Here is a 20,426-nt window from a genome sequence, read left to right as displayed (position 1 = left end):
TCAGGTCCTTTCTGTGCTGAGTTTGCAATATTTCCCCATGTCTGTGTGGGTTTCCGCTGGGAGCTCTGGTTTCCTCTAACAGTCCAAAGACATGTAAGTTAGGTGAATTGGACCAAATTGCCCTCAGGCATGAATGTGTTTGTCTGTGTGTCTGCCCTGCAATGGACTGGCAACCCGTCCAGGGTGTTTCCCCTGCCTTTTGCCCAGTGAGCGCTGGGATAGGCTCCAGCACCCTGTGACCCTAATTTGGATAAGCAGCTTGGAAAATGAATGAATGAATCACAAAAAGACAAGCTATTTTTGAACCCGTGAGACATCACAAAGGAGTATATTTATATTTCGGGCTCATGATGCTCTCTGGCTGCACAAAAAGACATTACACTTGCTGACTCTGAGTATAATGCATCTCAATGTTCTTTCCATCAGTCTGAGATTCCTGATGATCACCCAAGTAAGAGAACTGACTGAATTGATGTGTACAGCCTAAAACACATCAGAATATCTTTCAGAATGCAAAATTCCTCAGTTGTAAATATATCGAGAACTCTGCAAAGTATTTGTGCCAAAATGTAGAAGAATAAAATACATTGTTAAAAATTCACTTCGTGAGAACTACTGGTTCAAACATTTTTCACTTAAATTTATATTTACATTTGGCAGATGCTTAAAAAAGACAATAGCTAACAGATTTAACTCAAACTGTCTCAGACTGCAAAAGTGTCAAGAAGATCCTTGTACATTTTGGTCATTCTATCTTCCTTTCAGAAACAGAAAGGAGAAAATGAAAAATGAGTGGTGGTTTGATTTTCATTTCAAAATCCAAAAATGAATTATGGGAAAACAAGTCATATTCTGTTTCCCTGCCCAGAAACAGCATATACAAAATTTAAAAATGACTTAATTTTCTCATTTTCTTCTTTGTGAAACAGGAAATAAAATCGTATGAAAACAAAAACAGAAAATAGCACGTTTTTTCATTTTCTGAAACCGGAAGCTGTCCACAAGCATGTGTTGCAAATTTTCGAAATGTAGTGTGGCAGGGAGAGACTCATTAATATTCATAAAAGAAGCACTACCCGATTGGCCGATACAGCGTTCTCGCTCTGACTGGTAGCGACATTAGTGTCAGTGTTTTAAAGTTTCAAGGGATCATTTTCTATGTTGTTTTCTTTAGAGAGAGCATGACAATTAAGTGGTGCTGTATTTGCCAGAAACTTGACAGTAAATTTGTTGGTCATTTTGTGTTGTCTTAAGTGTAAATAATGACCTGCCACTATGTTTAACAGCAAGAAAAAAAACCCTGAATGATCTTTTTTCAACTTGTAATTTGATGACTGCTGTCATCACAGAATTCGCTCCCGAGAAGATTTGTCATCAGAGGAGGAGACATCTCTCCTGAGGAGATTTGACATCAGACATCCTGAAGACAGGGCTGGATCATGGTTCCATGAGGCCCCTGGGAACATGTCTTATGGACCCACCCCCACCCCCTTTCCTATATTGGTGTTGTTGTTGTCGTCCTCCTTGCAAAATCATCCACTAGATCATCAAAATCTAGCTGTCTGACAAGGTCTGACTCTATTGACATAAGTGACAATGAGCTGAGATGTGTCTGGCACATAGTGGTCAGCTCACTCTTTAAAAGCCAAGGGGCCTGGAGGCCCTCACGCTGTAAGTGCTGAGGGGCACCGGGGCCCTAGTGGTCAGCTTACGTTTTAAACACCAAGGGGTCTGGGGGCCCTCACACTGTAAGCACCAAGGGGTCTGCAAGGGCCCTAGTGGTGAGCTCACATTTTAAACACCAAGGGGCTCGGGGCCCTCACATTGTAAGTGCTGAGGGGTCTGGGGGGCCCTAGTGGTGAGCTCATGCTATAAGCACCCAGGGGCCGAGTGGTCAGCTTGTGATGTGCGTGCTGAGGATCCTGGCGTTCAACTTCCTTTCGAAGTCTTGGGCCACGCTCAGCATGCAGCCTGAGGCTTGGAGGCCCCCTAGCAGTCCGAGCCTCTGGGGCACTGACCCAGTCCATAATCCAGCCTTGCTTAAAGTGCTTCAAGTAAGGTATGAACACATTGATGATGCATTATTTTTGTGAACTGGTAATGACATTAGAGTTTGCATTAATGTTTTAGAGATCATTTTCTGAGATCATTTTCTGTTTTAATTTCTTTATGATCTCTTGAAACTTTCAAATATTGACACTTTAACGTCGCTACCAGTTCACAAAAATAATTAATCATTTACGTGTATATACCTTACCTGAAGCACATCAGGATGTCTAATGTCTGATGTCAATAGGAGTCAATAGGATTTAAATCTCCTCAGGAGCGAATTCTCTGAGGACAGCAGTTTGGGGTTGCCATGGTTTTGAAAGGCTTTATGTACGCATGCGACGTGTCAGACCGGGAACGTTGTATCGGCGAATCAGGTAGCAATGCTTTTATGAATATTGATGAGTCTTCCCCTGCCAGACTACATTCCGAAAATTCGCAGCAAGCCAGACGTCTGAATTGATAGGAACACTGACGCTCGTGCATGTGGGCTGACCACAGTTTTCCTGTTTCAGAAAACGAAAAACACTGGATATTTTCTGTTTTTGTTTTCATACGATTTTATTTCCTGTTTCACAAAGAAGAAAATGAGAAAATTAAGTCATTTTTAAATTTTGTATATGCAGTGGTTGAACAGGAGGACGAAAAATGACATATTTTTTATTCATTTTTGGATTTTAGCCTGTTATTTTGTAAGCAGCTCATACGCCTGCTAGCTAGGACATACCCTACAGTTCACTAACATATTTATTAACAGCAGTCAAGAATGTGACCAGTTAGGCTAAGCCCTTAAAAGTTTTAACGTTATATGCTAACAAAACAAGTACTTGCATTTCAAACAATTTAAGATAATCAAACACTTTACCATGGTGAAATAACAGTCTTGCTTCAAAACATAACAAAACAAGTTCCAGACAAGAAGATCGGGCAAAAAAGAGCTTGGACAAAAAATGAAGTTATTAGAAAATAGTTACAAATGGGACGGTTTTGAGAAAGTATCCTTAATACTTTAAAAATTCAAAGCAACCTTTATGGTGTTGCAGATGAAATTTAGAATTTTGTTAAAAAGTACTGTTAATGCAAGTTGCAAGTATTTCAAGTATAATTTTTTACCCACATGTAGCCAAAATACTGGCGTAACTGCAGTATCCTCGTCTGATAATAAAGTTCTATGATTTTGCCACGTGAAGGTACGTCATTACGAACGCTCAACCGGCAACATGAATCCACTATCTCTCAGAAAATAAGTGGCTTTGTTTGTTTTTCATTTTTCTCTCTAAAATGGAGCAAAAGAGGGTGTCCATAAATATACAGAAAACAGGGACATTTGACAATATGAAAACGTTACCCTGTTTTATCACTGGAGGGCAGCACAGTCTTATTTTACATTTTTTAAAACACAGGTTCCCGTCTTCAGTGTTATATGCATGCTTGCCACTTGCACGAGACCAATGAATGTCTGTTTCTCAAATTACATGTAGTTGGACTTGTCTGCCTCTCAGGTGTTTGCCTTTGATGTGATGTGTGTGATAAGTGCAAACAACATTGTTGTTTTCTAACTATGTGGCTAAGTCTAATATTTTGCATACAACTAGTTCCTCCACTTATCATAAAAGGGCATAGTATTTGATCGCCTTGCTTGGTTTAATTCTAGTATACAAAGTCAGGGTGTGATGGGTTTTAAATTTTGTCACTTAGCAATGTCTCATTGTCCAGTCCCTGTCTCCTGATAACTGAATTCTTTGAACTTTTCTGAACTCCATTTGGGGTGGAAATCTCACAGTATGCTTGTGTATTAAGAGCTCTGAATGAAATCAAGTGCTCATTTTAATTTCAATGACATGATTAGTGTTAATTACCTTATGAGGAAAGATGCAGAGAAAATGAAACCAATTTACAGCACATTCTGCATACTTTTGATGGGTGTATACTCATTATGGTGTGATGAAATAATGTACGTACATTTTTTGTGTGTCATGCTGAGACTGAGACGTAAGCCTAACTGAAAAATATGTAAGGCTCAGACAAACTTCTTTATGACTCACTGTGTACATACCATTTGTTATCCTAGAAAAAAATAGCACTTCCCCACCCTCAAGAAATTTGATGTTCAGGGCTCCACATTGCTACGATTAGTACTAGAATTCATCTTGCAAGTCAAAATAAGCCAGTTTACTTCAGAATCAGTCATCTGAACTGGCTTTGTTGAAAAAAAAAAAGAAAAAGAAGACAGAAGAAATACCGTAAATGATAGTCTATAATTTGTTATTATCCGTAGTCTGAGTCTGGTATCTTATCTAAGTGTATAATCTAGGGTGGGGCTTCTATCCATGTCAGGATCATATCAGAAAAACTCCGCCCTTTCTTTTGTTCTTCTGTCTTCGTGAGTTATCTGTACTCACTTTATTAATTTATTTAAACAGATGAGGCCCACTGAAAAATCACTTGTTACAGTGCTCTTGTTACAGTGCTCTAGTGTCTAGCTCAAAGTTCAGAAAGTGGGACTGTCGGTTGCTCATTGTTTTGTTTTGTTTTGTTTTTATTTAGTTTAGTTTAGTTTTGTATCGATAATATACTCCAATATATAGGCAGCCATGTACTGTAGGGCCTTCCATGATGACATCTGATTTTGTACACTTAACTGACACAGTACACAACATTCTATATCACACCAATGAGTGTGCAAATGATGAATGTCTGCAGTTAATCATATTGGTGAGCATTGTCAAATGTTTAAACACAGAAGCAAGTTATGCAGGTGACCAAACCTGGATCCATATCAACCATGGCCCACATACGTTATCATATTGGCCGTTATTGGCAATCATAAAAATTACTGCCACTGGTTCTAACATACTCCAGACACAAACTCTCCTCACCATCTAAGACAAAACCAGCTCAGAGATTATTTCGCTTTCCTCTTGCTCAGCTATAAAGTTATAAATAATCTCATTGTTACTAAGTCATACAAGTTATGTCAGTTGCCATGAACTTAGGAGGCATTTGGGGTAGACAGCAGTGCATGAGTAATTGTGCACACCAATGAAAGTCTCAGACATGTGCTTAGGATTGAGGTTCCAAAACATGACAAGCTTCAAAACCACTCTGCATGTTGATTGTAGAAGTTTGTTGATTATCTGTGTATTTGGATACAAGATGTAAAGAGATATTTTTATGGTATCTCTTTTGAAAAAGGGATCATCACTTTATATATATATATATATATATATATATATATATATATAATGATTGCTCATGGAGCAATTTGAGGGAGTCATACTTTTACTTTGTGTCAATTTCAGGGTACAGCGTTTCTATTTATCCCGTGGGATGGGTATATGGAATTTGCAATACTTGCTTTCTTTCCTTTTTTTTTTTTTAAATTGCTTAACTTTTTGCATGGTTTCTCATTGTTTTCACAGGCGTGAGTGTTCTTTTGATGTGTAACACTGGTTTTTCGCTTTGTACACCGGTCTATCCCAGTAGGGTGGATGACCATAACCTTTATTTTTGTTTTCGTTCAGGTACTGTATTTGACTGAATGTAACTTCCGACTGACTGGGCCTCTTCGGATTGTTAACCATCTGTCTTGATCTCGCAAAGACTTAATATATGTTGACATTTCATAATTGGGTTCTTTTTAAACTCATTGTTAGGCCAAGTAATGTTGAACTCATTTTTGCTTGAGGGATTGTCATTTAATATCTTGTTGACAATTATTTAATTTCTCCCATAAACGATCCCAAATAATCTACTTCAATGAAACATCATATCCGTTTCAGGGACCGTAGAGGGCACGTAACATTACTAAACTTGCTATGGTATGAATCATTGATGAAGTGCGAAGAGATCGTACGAGTCCAACAGGCAGATGGCTACACTGAGATGCACAAATGTATGCCCCCCCACCCCGCACAGTGCGTGTTGGACCTGTTTTACGTCTCCATTGTCTTAGCATTACGTGCAAGTGATGAAATTTATTCTGGTTTTGTAACCAAGAGCAAAAATCACCCAGCTGGTGAAGCCTACTGGTAGTCTATCTATTTATCTATCTATCTAGATAGATAGATAGAACTTTCATATTGATGAAATGTCAGAAATGCAGCGTAGTGTCTAATGGACAAATATCGATGAATATTCATAAAAGTTGAACACAGCGAGTCTACAGAAATATTAACGAGTAAAGAACACATGATTAATAGAATTATTATTACAATTACGCATGTATTTCCCAAACAGCAATAACGTGTAATGATAACATCTGGATAATGGATCACAGTGCCAAAGCTTTACTTGTCTTATGATGGCTTAATTAGTGAGCCGTCACTAAGAACGTCAATGAAGGTTTAGCGTGTATACGCAACATAACATTAACATTTATTCTACTGAGGAATCGACGGGTTTAACATAACATGTGCGATGCTCAAAACAATATGGGCCTATTGACAGTGTGCCCTCCGTTAGAGCAGACAGTAAACGTCATCTTATTCTCTCCCAATTTCCCAGTGGCATGCTTATCTGTATTCTGCTGAGGGTTTAAGGAGCGGCCGTCCGGCAAACAGGGACCGCGAACATGCTTTGCAGCTCACCATTCAGTTCGTGTTGAGAGACTGGAAAAGAGGGAGGGGGCAGCAAAAGCCTGCAGTCTCCGCCCGGTCGCCACACATTTTTAACCAGGCAACGGAGCGACAGCCGAACTTAGGCGCAAGGAGTGAATATCCCACTCATGATCAAGGTAATGTAGTATTTATGAAGCTTTTAACTCGTTTATAAAGAAGTGCTTGTCATACGTCTAGACCTATTGTCCGCAAAGGAGCGAAAGTCGTCGTTATGAGGCGAGGCATGTTCTCATCTGTCTCAGGCAGAAGGCGATGAAAATGCTTTAGTGTTAACTAATTAGATATCATTCACTATCACTTGTTTGACTTATATTCTGTGCAGATTCACATTATGTGACAGGGTGTGATGTATAAGAAAACCATTTTTTTTTGTTATGATACGCATCGTCATAAATAGCCTACCACAAGCCAGCTAGGGACAGTAGCGGGTTCATTCTACTTTGCAGTGGTATAACAGCCTATTAACGGCACGATGAGCTAGCAACATAATCTGATACGTTTTTGCAAAAATGATAAGGTTTTGGAGTTTACTGAACGACTCTGTACATTGTAGATGAACGGAACATGGTCGAATGCCGGCATATAGTGACGCGATTCCTTCAAGAAGACTGTCATGTCCGTTGGACATTTCGTGGGCGCCCATGTGGAATGGGCTACGCTGAATTGAATGAGTTGCCAAAGCCCATGCTACTTTGACAGCCAAAGGGGAGCGGGAAATCTGTGCTTGCTGTTGAACGGCTCACTCGCTCTCTAATTAATGAAATCGGAGACACACGTGTGTTTAAACCTGCGCAGAGAGCAGTTTCTTTCATTCCTTTTTTGGAGCGGGGAGCATTTTTTTTTTCTCGCAAACTCACTTCGAGATTTCAGGGGGGTTGCTCTCCCCTGTGGTTGCCGTCTAATCTGTCGCTTTGCCAGGAAAGGACAAAATCAGAAGTTTTGCTTTGATCCCTTGATCCTGAGCTGACCCAGAAGAATTTAATCCGTACAATCTACAGTAGTGGTCGATCAAGGTGCTGCGAAGTAGTGTCTTTTTGGATAATTCTTAAGCATATACAAAAAAAAAAACTAACGACAATTTTTCCAAAATATTTACAATTTAGTCAGTCAGAGCGACAGTGCAGACCTGCGAGGACCACCCATACGTGCGGGGTCCACAAAGCATTGAAAACAGCCGAGAGCACTAAACCAGTAGATTCCTATAAAGCGTCAGTGAGCAACTGAGGTGCATAAAAGCCCACATTCACACATCAGTCGTCCAGGAATGACCTGAGACAGGTCTAGTGGATGAATGTCATGTAATACCCTGTACTTTCCCCTTGAAACTCCTTAATATGCAAGGAGTCAATCAGCCAATCAGAGCATGATGGGGTAAGCCAGGGACACATCTAACTTGACTTCATTCTTTTTTTATGTTAAGGTGTTTTATGTTAAAGTAGCTTGTCATATGTTGTCAGTTGAGACAGGGCATGTGAGAGGGCATGTGATGTCTTGAGGTGATTTTTTTGATATTCTAAATACCAGACGTATCTATGGATGACGTATCTATAGATGTCTGGAAGGGACATCTGTATTTAGTGAAAGAAATTATCACAGATCTCACTGATATTGTCCTACTTTGGTCTCTGTATGCTACCCACAATATACATGTTTGGATCTGTACACATGCACGGCTTTACATATTTCCATAGTCTACTATAACCCTTAAAGAAATGTCTGAAATGATCAGTGCAGTAAAAATGTACCATTTTTAAAACTTGCTGCAGTTTGAAAAATATGCCCTTTGTTCATTGAAGAAATCTTTCAATTGTATTACCTGTCTCTTGTCTTTTTATTCCCTCTCAGAACTTTGCCTTTGTGTCCTGTGATCATGATCTCTGCTCCGTAAGCTGTGTGTCTTTGAATGGCTTATAAATCTTTGAACTATGAGTAAATGTGTTTCACTCTTGTACATCTCCTTTCCCCTTGCTCACTAATCCACTGGCGCCTAATGAGAGGATGACAGTTGTGTATATCTTTCTGACTCCTCTTAGTTTGATCCACTGAACTCTCCCCTTTTCTCTCCCCTTCGTCCTTAGATTTGTTCACAGTTGTTTGCCAGAAACATGTAATTGTGATATGTAACATAGCACTTACAAGACACACACATTATCAACCACAAATAAGCATACATCTCACGCTTGTGAGAGTAAAGCCAGAAATGGCTGGGCTAGATGATAGAGTCATTTGGCTGAAAGCCCTTTTTTGTGCAGAGAATTTTGTGTGTAATTGTAACAGCAGATGATCACCTGGTCAGGTCTGTTTGGGTGCTTTGCTCAATGGCAGCTCTTGTTCTCCATCCAGTAGCTACTTGAGGTGCCTGAGGGGCTTTGTTTGTCCTCAGTGAGAGCAGGCACTGACCACTCCTCCAGAGAAGGAATCCGAGCAATTTTAAGAGGGCTAATTGTACTTGAGTGCCTCCTAAAACATCTTGTCAATCCCTTGGGAAAAAGTAACAGATAACTCACGGCCGTACTTGAAGGAGTAGCTCACTTCTTGACCAAATTAGGTGATAAGGGGAGTGTCTTGATTGGTACTCTTTTGTGTATCTAAGGGTGGTGACGGAGTAAACAAAGAAATTAGGTGCTTAACATTAAGGGCACTAAATGGTCGAGTGTCTGACTCAACAGGGATTGGCATGACTGTACACACCAGAGCCAGGGTGGCCAGTTTTCTAATAATCAGTTTGAAGAACAGAACAAATCAGATTTAGTTCATGATTATTCACTGTGGTTATTTTCTTAGATGGTTATATGATTAAATCAGAGAGTATATATGTTGTGTTACTTATTTTATCGATTCATAATAAGATAAAGGATTGTGTTATGGAATTGTACTGTTATATTTTGCTTAGAGTTGAGTGAGTTTGCTTTGGTGTAGTACATGTGTTCATTCCAGTGCATTTAGAGGAAATTTATATCTAGAGGCTATCAGGATGTGAATGAGTCATAGTCCCACGTCAGGAGGACCCGGTCTGTGATGAGTTTAAAATAGATGCCAAAAAGGAGGGCAAGACAATGAAGGGAATATTTAAAAATGGAAAAAAGAAAGGAGGGAAAAAGTAGAAAGTCACAAAATCACAAAAAGAGGGAAAAATGAATGCAACAGAACAGAACAACAGGAGAAGAATATAGCAAAGTTGCACCAATCCATCTCAGCAACCCAAAAAAGAAAGGGAATGCTATCCTTGCACCTGACTGCCATTCTTCATGTGTGAAGCAGATAGCACTGCATCAGCACTAACTGTGTGCTGCCAGCAGACTGGAGAAGTCTCAACTAATGAGCTCTAGTAGAGGGAAAGAGAGTGAACCAGGACTGAAATGAGTGGGAATGGTCCAGTGTACTGTGGTTATGAGTTCAGTGGAATAATTCCACTGAATTATCTTTGTCCCCATCCACAAACCAGAAACATGTATTGTAATGTCAGTACACCACCAGCCTGGTTGGGTTTTGCTCCTGTCCGGGCGAGGGGATTGGTTGGGACGGGTGGATTGTGTTGTGAGCGTGGCAGTCTCTGTGACATTGTGCGGATCATTGTGAAAGACAGGGGTGTACCTGTTAACAGAAGTCAGAGGTAATTAAGAAAGTTTAAAGCTCTTTGCCTGGGTTTAGTTCCGCAGCGGTGGAGCACTGTTCACCATGATTACAGAGATTTGTCATCAGTCTATAGGTTATTGGTGAGTGATGAGAGACCATTGTATCTAAGACTCTGTGGAACGTAAAGGCTGTGTGAAGGTCAGCGAGCTGAGATGAGCTTTGCCAAATGTGTTCAGATGTATGGCAGGACTGCTCCTCTGATAACGGTGGATGATATGCTTATGCCCCCCTACTCCCTTAGGTAAAAAAAAAAAAAAAAAATCTCAACAGTTTATGTCAGCATTCGCATGATCTCATTAACTACAGACTTACTTTAATCTACTGAACCCTTTCCCTGTGGTTTGTAGCTGACATCAGTGTCAATGCTACACCACTGCATAACCAAAAAAAAAAAAGTCCACTGTGGGTTGCACGGGTGTTGTGATTTTCCATTAGGACAGGATTTGGGAGATATTTATGATGTGAAAAAACAGGTTGCTTTTTGTCCACCTGTCAAAATGCCAAGAATTTATCAGGCTCTTGTATTGAGTAACAGGACTGATGGGCATCTGTGAGAGTGTCTAAGGATCAGAGATATGTGGCCATGCTTAGAAGCAAAGGCATGCAACCACAACCTGAATTTACCTTTTTTTGACTGTAGAAAACCGACTAGACTATGAACTGAATAGAATTTTTGCCCCCAAAAGTTGTACAGAAGTTTCCCCACTGTAGTTCATGTCATAGTGGCAGTCTGTTTTCTGGCTGTTACCACTGATGGCATCTGGAGGTGCTACATTCCCTTGCTACATTCCCTGACTGTCATTCACTTTAAAAGAGAGAGAGTGTGACAGTTCTTTATATGTTTATAATAATTAGGAAACCCATGAAATAAGTGTCAAAACAAGTGTGGAATATTGCTTAACATTTTGAGTTAGGCGTGACTACTTGCAAAATGTAGTTTCCACTTCATGCGCTAAGCTTGTGCTGCAAGTGTGATAGGCCATAAATGGTGTGCTTGGTGTCAAGTTTTTGAAATATTATTATTGATAGCAATAAACATAAGATAAAAAATGATTAATGTGGGTTTGGTTTGACGTGCTGCTGATTTTAATTCTGCACACACATTTAACATTTTCACTTCATTTAAATGTTCGTGTGTATTTCAGTGCTTCAGTGGGTCTTGTGGTACTCCACATGTCTGTAAGTGTTTAAACACTTTCTTTTATCACTTTATCTAAGAACAGAGAGAGTGTTGAATCTGACCATGAAATGCTGCTGTTTTCGATTGTTTCCCAGACACACGCAACTGGTCCTAGAGCTGAGCTCTCAGTACAACACAATCAGTTCCTCCCCTTTGTCCTTAGTATAATTTAATCACCGATGTGTGTGTTTATTTATGTGCTTTTAACCACAACATCCTGCTTTCGGTTGTGACAAACCCTTCCTTGCTTGCGGATGAGACAGTTTACTATTTTTGTCTATTGCAGACAGACCTGCTGTGACTATTCTCTCCTCAGTCATTGCAATGAGTTCCCTTCTCTATCCTGCCCCTGTCTGTATTCTCTACATTACATCTGGCCTTTTGTTTCAGTCCCAGTTCGTTTACATGGAAATGCCACTTCCCAGTGGTCATGTAACTGTCAGAACCTCATTAGAGGAGTGTCACCCAGCCTGCTAGATGGAATAGCTGACTTGGATGCCTTCCCAGGCTCTTGTGCAAGCATGGCTGGAGGCAACATTTCATGTCTAAGGTTCTGTCTTTGGTCTATGGACCATCTGATACTTGCACCAGCTTATCTCAAGCCCACCGGTCTCGTCATGCATTACATTTTACGCCAACGAGAAAAACTTGCTGAAAGCTACCATTTCGGTTAAAGTTGACTTTCAGCTTTAAATAAGACATTTCTCTTAATGGTCTCAGGATTTGTGTCACATCAGAATTACCTGATATGTCAATACAAAGAGGCCTGGGGAAAGCACAGCTCACATTCTCGCCAAACCTGATTCTTTCTTTAATCATCCAACTCTTGGAAACATTAGAAGTCAACAAAATCATGGTGCCCCTGCTCAGATTAATTTAGCCCTGCTAGGCATCTCTGAACTAAACAGATGAACTGAAAGATAAATTTTAGCCTCTGCGGTCATGTCTTGTAGATAAATTATAATGAAAAAAAAAAGACCCACTCTGCACCACAGGTATGTCCTTGAATGTATAAAGGCTATATCAGATTTTGAAGGATGTTTCAGAAACCAGATCAAACCAACAATGGATGCATTACTGCAGCTATTTTATGTTGATATCAATTTTGCCATTACTCATAAGGTAATGTAATTGCTTGTTAATACACCACACTGTAGCTCTGTTTTTCAAGTTGACCTACTCACCCACTCAGCATGTATGGTACTATATGTCCCACTACGCTGTAATCACAGTACAGGGCAAATCAGTTTAACTTGTACCCAAGCAAATAGCCAGATATTCAATTATTTTGGCCTTGTTTTGCAGTGATCGTGGCCTGCCACGATTAAGCATGTGTGAAGTAGCACATCACCATGTTTCTTTCATGCCTTGTTCACTGTAATCCATCAGTCTTCTCAATACTTGAGAAAGATGATCAGTATGCTAATAAAGTCTGTGTGATCTGTTGTCACAGAGCCATGGCCTAGACCTGATGTAGAGAGATATGATGCAATGCTGACTGTGATTAAAATATCCAAAGGGGATGTTAGTCCCCTGTCTCACTTGCTTGGTGGAAATATGAGAATAGAAAAACCATCATTGCTGAAGGGGGGCTGTCAATTAGAATAGCTTATGTAAGAACAGAACTATGAAAGAAACACTTTGCAGTATTCCTTGAATATTTATGCTCTAACCTGTTAATAATATCTTTCATGTGGAGAGTGTGTGTGTTTGTGTTTTTCGTAGAAATGTGCGCTTGGAATGTGTGTTTTGCATACGTGCTGTTACAGACATGTTTCTTCTAATCTTATGTCTGGATTTCATGATAGCATATGATGACACCACTGGCTTGTGCCTGGGCTCTCTCCCTTGAGCAAATCTCTCTGACTGGCATGCTTGAGCAGAACATGCGTGTGTAACACATGCCAATGCAGTGAAACAGGATTGGCTGTGTTGGGAGGAGGGAAACAGACAGTGACTGCATGAGTTCTTCTATTCAGGCAGCACTTCTGTAATTACAGCCAATCACATCATTTAGATGTGGAAACAAAATACACAGCCATGGAATCGTGAGACCACACTTCATTTAGCTACATGTTTGAGAGCGGACACAGAATTACTGTAAATGTGGTTATAGTTAAAGCAAAGAGAAGAGAACAAAAGGGGAAAGACGAGAAAGAGAGAAAATGACTGACATGACTGTAATTGTGAATGAAGCGAATCTGAATGTTATTAACACTAATTAGGTGTTTGCAATTAGACACCTACATATTCAGTGCAGCAAAACAGATGTAAGTTAAATATAAATTAATACCATCCCATTCAGAGGAGCCTGACGGTCAGGTATTTTCTTACTGTAATGGTTAACCTTATTTGTAGCTGTCCGGACCAATGTGTTTCCATGGTTGTGCTGTATGACCTACATAACAGACTGATTAATGATTTTGATGATGAGATGCATCACTGAAGAAGGGTTGGCCCTAAGAGTTCTCAGCTATCAACCAACACACGCTTCAGTTGCTGACATTGTTCTGTCTCCAGCCAGTGGTAAATATTGCTGCTTCTCCTTTTGGGTGATGTGATTAAGACTCGAGCCTCACTGGACAGAGGAGCTTGTGGATTTAAAATGAAAGAAGACCTCATGAAACAAGGTGGTCCTGCAAGTCAAATATGTTCTGAGGGGCACATATGCAAAGACAGTGCTCACTTCCTGAGCAAATTTCAACTCAGCCCCTGTCATTTCTTATCATCTCCAAATTACCCCCTCAGATATGTTGCCTCTGGAAAACAGTAGTATTCTGTGTGGTGTCGAGACTACATCCAAATCTGATAGTAATCTGGTCATGTCTGTAGCATAGACTGTGCTTAACATCTAAAGGCTAAATAGTCTGTCAGACCGTTTTAACAGGCAGATCTTCTGTTTGTGATGAAGCTTTTTTCCGAACAAACCTGCATAATAACTAGGGCATCGCTCTTGCATAGTCAGCCCGTCTAAAGCAAAGTGCCAGGATCGTGTATGCAGTACTGCATTTGGCGGCCGGTGCCGGCAAAACCCAAGAGGCTGGCTGTGTTTACTGTTTGGATGTGCTCTCTTTTTGAACGGTCTCCAACTTGGCCGGACCTCCAAATAGCAGGCTGTTTTGGTAACAGACTGTACTGTGTTTTGCATCTCTCGGACATTGCAGATTTCTCGTTTTCTTTTCTTCGGAAAGGCCAGCACCTCACTCGCCTGTGTGTGTGTGTGTGTGTGTGTGTGTGTTGTCGCAGACCCTGTCTGGCAGTGGTTTTGTTTATTTCCAATGCCTCTTTTTAGAGGTCTTCATGTTGAGAAGTTTCCCAGCCAAGAGTGATCCAAGGCCAAAGTGTTGGCCTTCTGTTTGTCCATTCAGTGATGGGTAAGACAGAGGACAGGGCCTTCAATGGGACATTAATGGAGGGTTGTGTGTAGTGACTGTTCTAGGGTGGCAGGGAAGTGCAGTTCTTCGGCCAAACAGTTACATCTCTAACAGACGTTAAGACTCCCTACTGAGAGTGACTTGGAGCTAACACACACAATGCCTGCTCAACAAAAGAGAAGCTTGGAAGCAGAAAGAGAAGCTGTGCTCCATGGACCAAAAAATTTGGCCGAGGGGCAACAATTAATTCTCCTCGTGTAAGTGCACAAGTCCTGAAATCACTATTAAACAAGCAACACTGGCTTGTACTAACATATGTCTAACATTTGATGCAGCTGTTGTGAAATCCAAAGGCAGAAGGTGTGAGATCATTCCTGTTTTTTTTTCCCTAATCATAAATTGTATATTTTTAGATTTTATTAAATTATGAAAAATGCCATAACCGTATTTGACCTCAAGATCAACAATGATGAAAACGACCATGGAATTCCAAAACTCGGTCCAGTGTCTACCTCTCTTTTCATCGTTTATTGAAAAGAAACACTTGATGTCAGAGACAATCTTTCTTACAAATACTTACACACCAGGGGTCTTTCACTGGTCATCTTCAAGACTATTTTGTGGCATTTTTCCCTTTTTCACCCAATTCAGTCATTGCCTGGTCCCATGCACCTCCTTCCCCATCCACACCAGCCAATAACTGATCACTCCTTTTCACCATGAAGAAGATTTTTCTGGGTAGCCGTGACGCACGCGGAGATTCATGTCATCCACCCACCATTACTTTGGAGCCCTGACTGAGTCACTGTTGCAGTGACTGGGGTTCAGTATCCTACCAGCTTTCCACTTTCAAGCACTGTGAGTTGTGTTCATATGGACGTTTGGCCAAGCCGGAAGCACTGAGTCCTCGACTCGAATGCAGTGGTGGGCTAGTGTCATTTTCCGCTGCGCCACCTGAACGCTAGAGACTGTAATTTTTATTGTTCTGTTTAACTCTGCCCTATGTCCTTAGCTTCAAAGGACATCACTGAGAATGTGGAAGAGCCTCTGTGACCTAAGAGGAATTCACAGCTCGGCCAGCATTGTGTGTGAGTGTCCTTGTGAGTGTTCCATGAGTTTACTGCTCCAGTTACAGGAACTTGTTCATTGTCAGCGCTAGGCTAATCCTTTCTGATGTCCAACTTCTGCTTTTTCCCCTCCTTCATCCCCCAAGCACCCCTGTGTCCTTTTGTCCTCCTCCATTTTCTCTGATCTATTTAACGCGCTGTAGGAATTCTCTGGCAACAGAGGGTGGACCGTAAGCTTGGTCTTTTTTCAAAGAGCCTACTGAGGCATATGCTTCTGAGGAAAGGACAATACTCATATACAGAGTGGAAATAAGTTTGATTTAAAGCTTTTTAATGGAGTTTCTGAGTGAAATATGGGGGAATTAGAAGGGAGCTAATGTACTGTGTTTTAGGAGAAATGGACTGGAACCAGCTTAGGTGTAGATATTCTGAGTGGTGCTAAGCAGTGGTGCTTTATGAATATGCTGTGTTTTACAGGAGACAGCATCGACCTTTAGAGAGTTGTGGTTTCAGCTGTCACAGCTGTCCATGTGTATCACTTTGGTGAGTTAGGTGTAAGGAGGGGGCAGAGAAAGGGAAGTGAGTATAGAGAATTGTGTGTGTGTGTGTGTGTGTGTTTATGCATGTAAAAATGAAGTTTTAATGTATTCTCTCTCTTATCTGGGTCAACCATGGCTTGGGGTGTGAGTAGTTTTAAACCTCTATCCTTTAGGAGTTCCTCTTACAGGCTATAGTCTTGGACAGGAGATTGTGAGAGGTGTGTGACAGACTCATGGTTCTACCATACAGCTACCTAGAAATACTGGCCTGTGATTGGCTATGTGTAAATGCTGACTGCTGATAGGATGTGAGTCATAAAATGCCAGGGTGGTGATGAACTGATCCTCTTCCCCCCACACAAGCGTACAAACATACACATACAAAACAGAGTAGATTCTTCAGCAAGCCATGGAAAAGAGCAGCCTCGCTCAACTGCAGTCTCTTCTGACTTCATAGAGTTTGAATACACCTGATGACAAGTGGGTTACATGAGGTGACTTAACACATCTTCTGAACGTGAACAAGGAACACGCCCCTGGCAAGAGCACAAATGGAGTCAGATTTGTGAGTGCTAAGGAGCAAGAAATGAGGGAGTGTCTGAATAATGCGATGTATGAAGGGAGCAGAAAATAGGAGGCAGCTGTGGCTGGTTTGTTCCGTTCTAGCTGTAACAAACTGATACTGAAGCTGATACTGAACTAATTGGTCATTCAGAACCTGGTTAGTGGAGTTGGTTGATTGTGAACCACTGGGAATGGTTTAGTTAACACTGGTCTATTGGATCTAAAGAAACAAGTATCAGAGTTATATGTGAAGGAAAATGGAGAGGACCATTTTATGTTGAGATGTAGCTGTACATGTACTTCTGTCTGACCATTAATGCCTTATGTATTTTGAATTGAGCCATTTCCACTCCTGCAAGCTACTGCAATGTACAAAACTACACACTCTGCACTTGGTACCAGGAGGGGGCAATAGGGGGCTTAGCCCCCTCGGTATTTTCTGCCCCCCCACCCCCCCCCCCCCCCCAATTTAAATTTCATGTGCCCTATAGAAAAATAACAAAAACAACCAAAGTATTGACCGAGATACAAGTGTCATAAAGACAACAGTAATAAAATACCTTCTTTCAAGTTTTCCCCCATAAAATATTTGAGGCTTGTTATCTGATCCTTGTTTCCCACTGCACAAATAGCATTCAAACATAGTTTTGAACCTCACGCTGTATGCTATGTGATTAAAAAAAAAGGTTAAAAGCGTTAACACTCAAGCTAGTTTGCTTGCTAAATAGTTAGTTCAGCTTTCGCCATCGCGTAACGTAGCTTGTTTGCTTAGCCAAAAAGACAGTACAGGAATAAGGATGGATATCAGAATGTGGCTTTGTAAGAAAAAAACCCTATTTCACATGGAAAAGGTAAGGTAGGGAATTGTTCGCATCTAGTCAAACACCACTATATTGCCACCCGCAGGATGACAAAAAATACAGAAATAGGCATAGCAGGATGATAACCTACTGTTTTACTGTATAAAAAGATTTGCCTCCTCTCCATTTTTAACTGCCCCCTCAGTCACTTCATCCTGGCACTGGGCCTGACACACTTGTGATATAATTTGCAAATATGTATGCTGAAATGTAAGCTGTGATATTCTAATCTGTGAAAAAAAAAGTTTCCCAGAACATTGTTCCAAGGGGTGAAGAGTAACACATGCGCCCTCTGATACATGCAAAGTTAAGCCACCGCTTCTTTGCATTTACAAGGGTCTCCATGGCAACAAAGTGCCCAGGCTATTTACCTAATTTTCAACATTTGCCTGCAACTGTGCAGGTGCCCTGTTTAGTAAAAGGGTCACTGAAGGTGAGAGTCTCCGCCCAAAGCATGGCTAACTGTATTCTTTATGTTGGTGCAGTGTTACTGAGAATCAAATGAGCTAGTTTTACCACTGCACCCCTTCAGTTAGGCAAAGAACAGACAGTCTTTATTAAGCCTAACGTTTTTCCCCTGCTTTACCAAAACATGATGGAACGTTACCACATAATGGAACTGTGTACCACAATGAAGCTCTTACTGCCAGAGATGACTCAGCAGGTCAAACCACCTCCTGTCCCTTAGGACCAGACGTACAGCACAATGTTAGTAAACAAATAAGTGAAGAGGCATAAGTCAAGCACAAGTGACAAAAGGATCAGCTCTCTCTCTCTCACACTCATGCACCAACAACACACATCACCACCTTTCAACTCTTTACTGAAAATATAGAGGAAACACAGAAACCTCAGTCAATGCAGAAACCTCAGTCTTCCTAAAACAAGACAGGATATTAGAAACATGGCAAGCCTCTGGGTTTCAAAAGAGTGCCCTACCCCGAGAGTGAGCTAACAGGATGTGATCTTTTGGGGACATGAAGGAGAGTATTGATAGGCTTCCAGAACGGTAGGTTCAGCAGCAGGGCTGTTTTTTTTTTGTTTTGTATTTTTCTGTCTTAAATCACGATCACCCTGAAATTGGACAGTGGCCACCCTGCATATTGCAGACATAAGCAAACAAGTTGCATTGAGTAGAGGAGGAGAAGCAGACACACAGTCTGCTACGCGAAAGCCATTAGCAAACGGATTGATTCAATTAAACTCTCATAGAAGTCAGAACCTAGAAAATGTCAGACTGCACTGGCCACCTCCAACTGGCAAAGGGAAATTAAGTGCAGCATTTCACGCTCTTCCTTCTTTGATTTTTCTAGCCTTTCCTCTCAGTGGGGTAGAGGGCATTTTTATTCATCATGGCAGGGTCAGCTGGATTTGAGCGGTTTCTTTGGTAGGAATGACCTGCAATATTAACTGCATTGCCAAAGTAATAGCAAAAGTCTAGAGTGAACGCCCCACATCCGTAACAGAGAAGTGACATGGTTTAATCTAGATTCTTTTCACTTAATATCTCACAGGAGAGTTGATATCATTTTCATTTCAATTTCAGATCTCTTTATCTCTTAACAGAAACTACCAGAAAAGAAAATGCCATTAAGGAAATGGCAACGTTGATCAAATATTTTCCAGTATGAGTTCACTGAAACTTTTGGTCATTTGTTCATTAATTTACAGAATTAAAATCACATGGGAAAAAGCAGTGGAGTATAAAACATAAGACAAATGAAAGACAAAATTTTCACTTGTAAACTGTGACGTGCTCACAATTATATTCAGAATCCTCCAACTGTGAGTACAGCTCAAGGTTTAAGCTCTTTTTTATTTCTGTGGAACATGTTGGAATTTGTCCTGCATTTTTTGTAGCAAAAATGACTTTTTTTTTTTTTTAAATGTGTTATGAAACAGGGTATATAACTGTAACACATTAATTTATCTCAGTGAGTCAGAGATGTCATAAGCTAACTTGCAAGCAAAGCTGAAGAGAGCAGTACTATTTTGATTTTTGCAGTCAAATGTAGGTCAGTGCAGTACAATGAGGCTAAACAAGGAGCCTCTCAGCCCCTTGCAGAAAGAAAGGGTGATGAGGAGTGACACCAGGGCATGGTGTGCCCTGATAAGAATGCACTGCGCTTACCTAACTCTATTAGGTGTGTATATGTGTGATAAGGGTGGCAGTTCATACAGGGAAAGGTGTCAGTCACTAATAGTGGGACGAAACAGTAGCCTGGTTTTTTTTGTTGTTTGTTTGTTTGTTTGTTTGTTTGTTTAAATTAGAGCTTATCTCAGAGTGAATAGTTCTGCTATTTTTGGACACAGTAATCTAATTCTTAAGAACTACATAGGAGTTCCTCACTCTAGTGGGAGGTTACACATATTTAAAAAGAAAGAAAAAAAAAACAAAAACAAATCCTTAATTGGTTTTGTTATGAACATCCATTTCATTCAGATGAGTTTGTCAGTGGCCTTTCACCCTTTGCCATACAGATGATCATTAACATTTGCCATAGTGTTAGCCTGACTCGTAGTGAGCTTCTGCACTGT

This window comes from Chanos chanos, chromosome 1, assembly GCF_902362185.1.
Source record: "Chanos chanos chromosome 1, fChaCha1.1, whole genome shotgun sequence".
Classification (NCBI taxonomy): domain Eukaryota; kingdom Metazoa; phylum Chordata; class Actinopteri; order Gonorynchiformes; family Chanidae; genus Chanos; species Chanos chanos.
Note: the sequence above shows the minus strand (reverse complement) of the source record.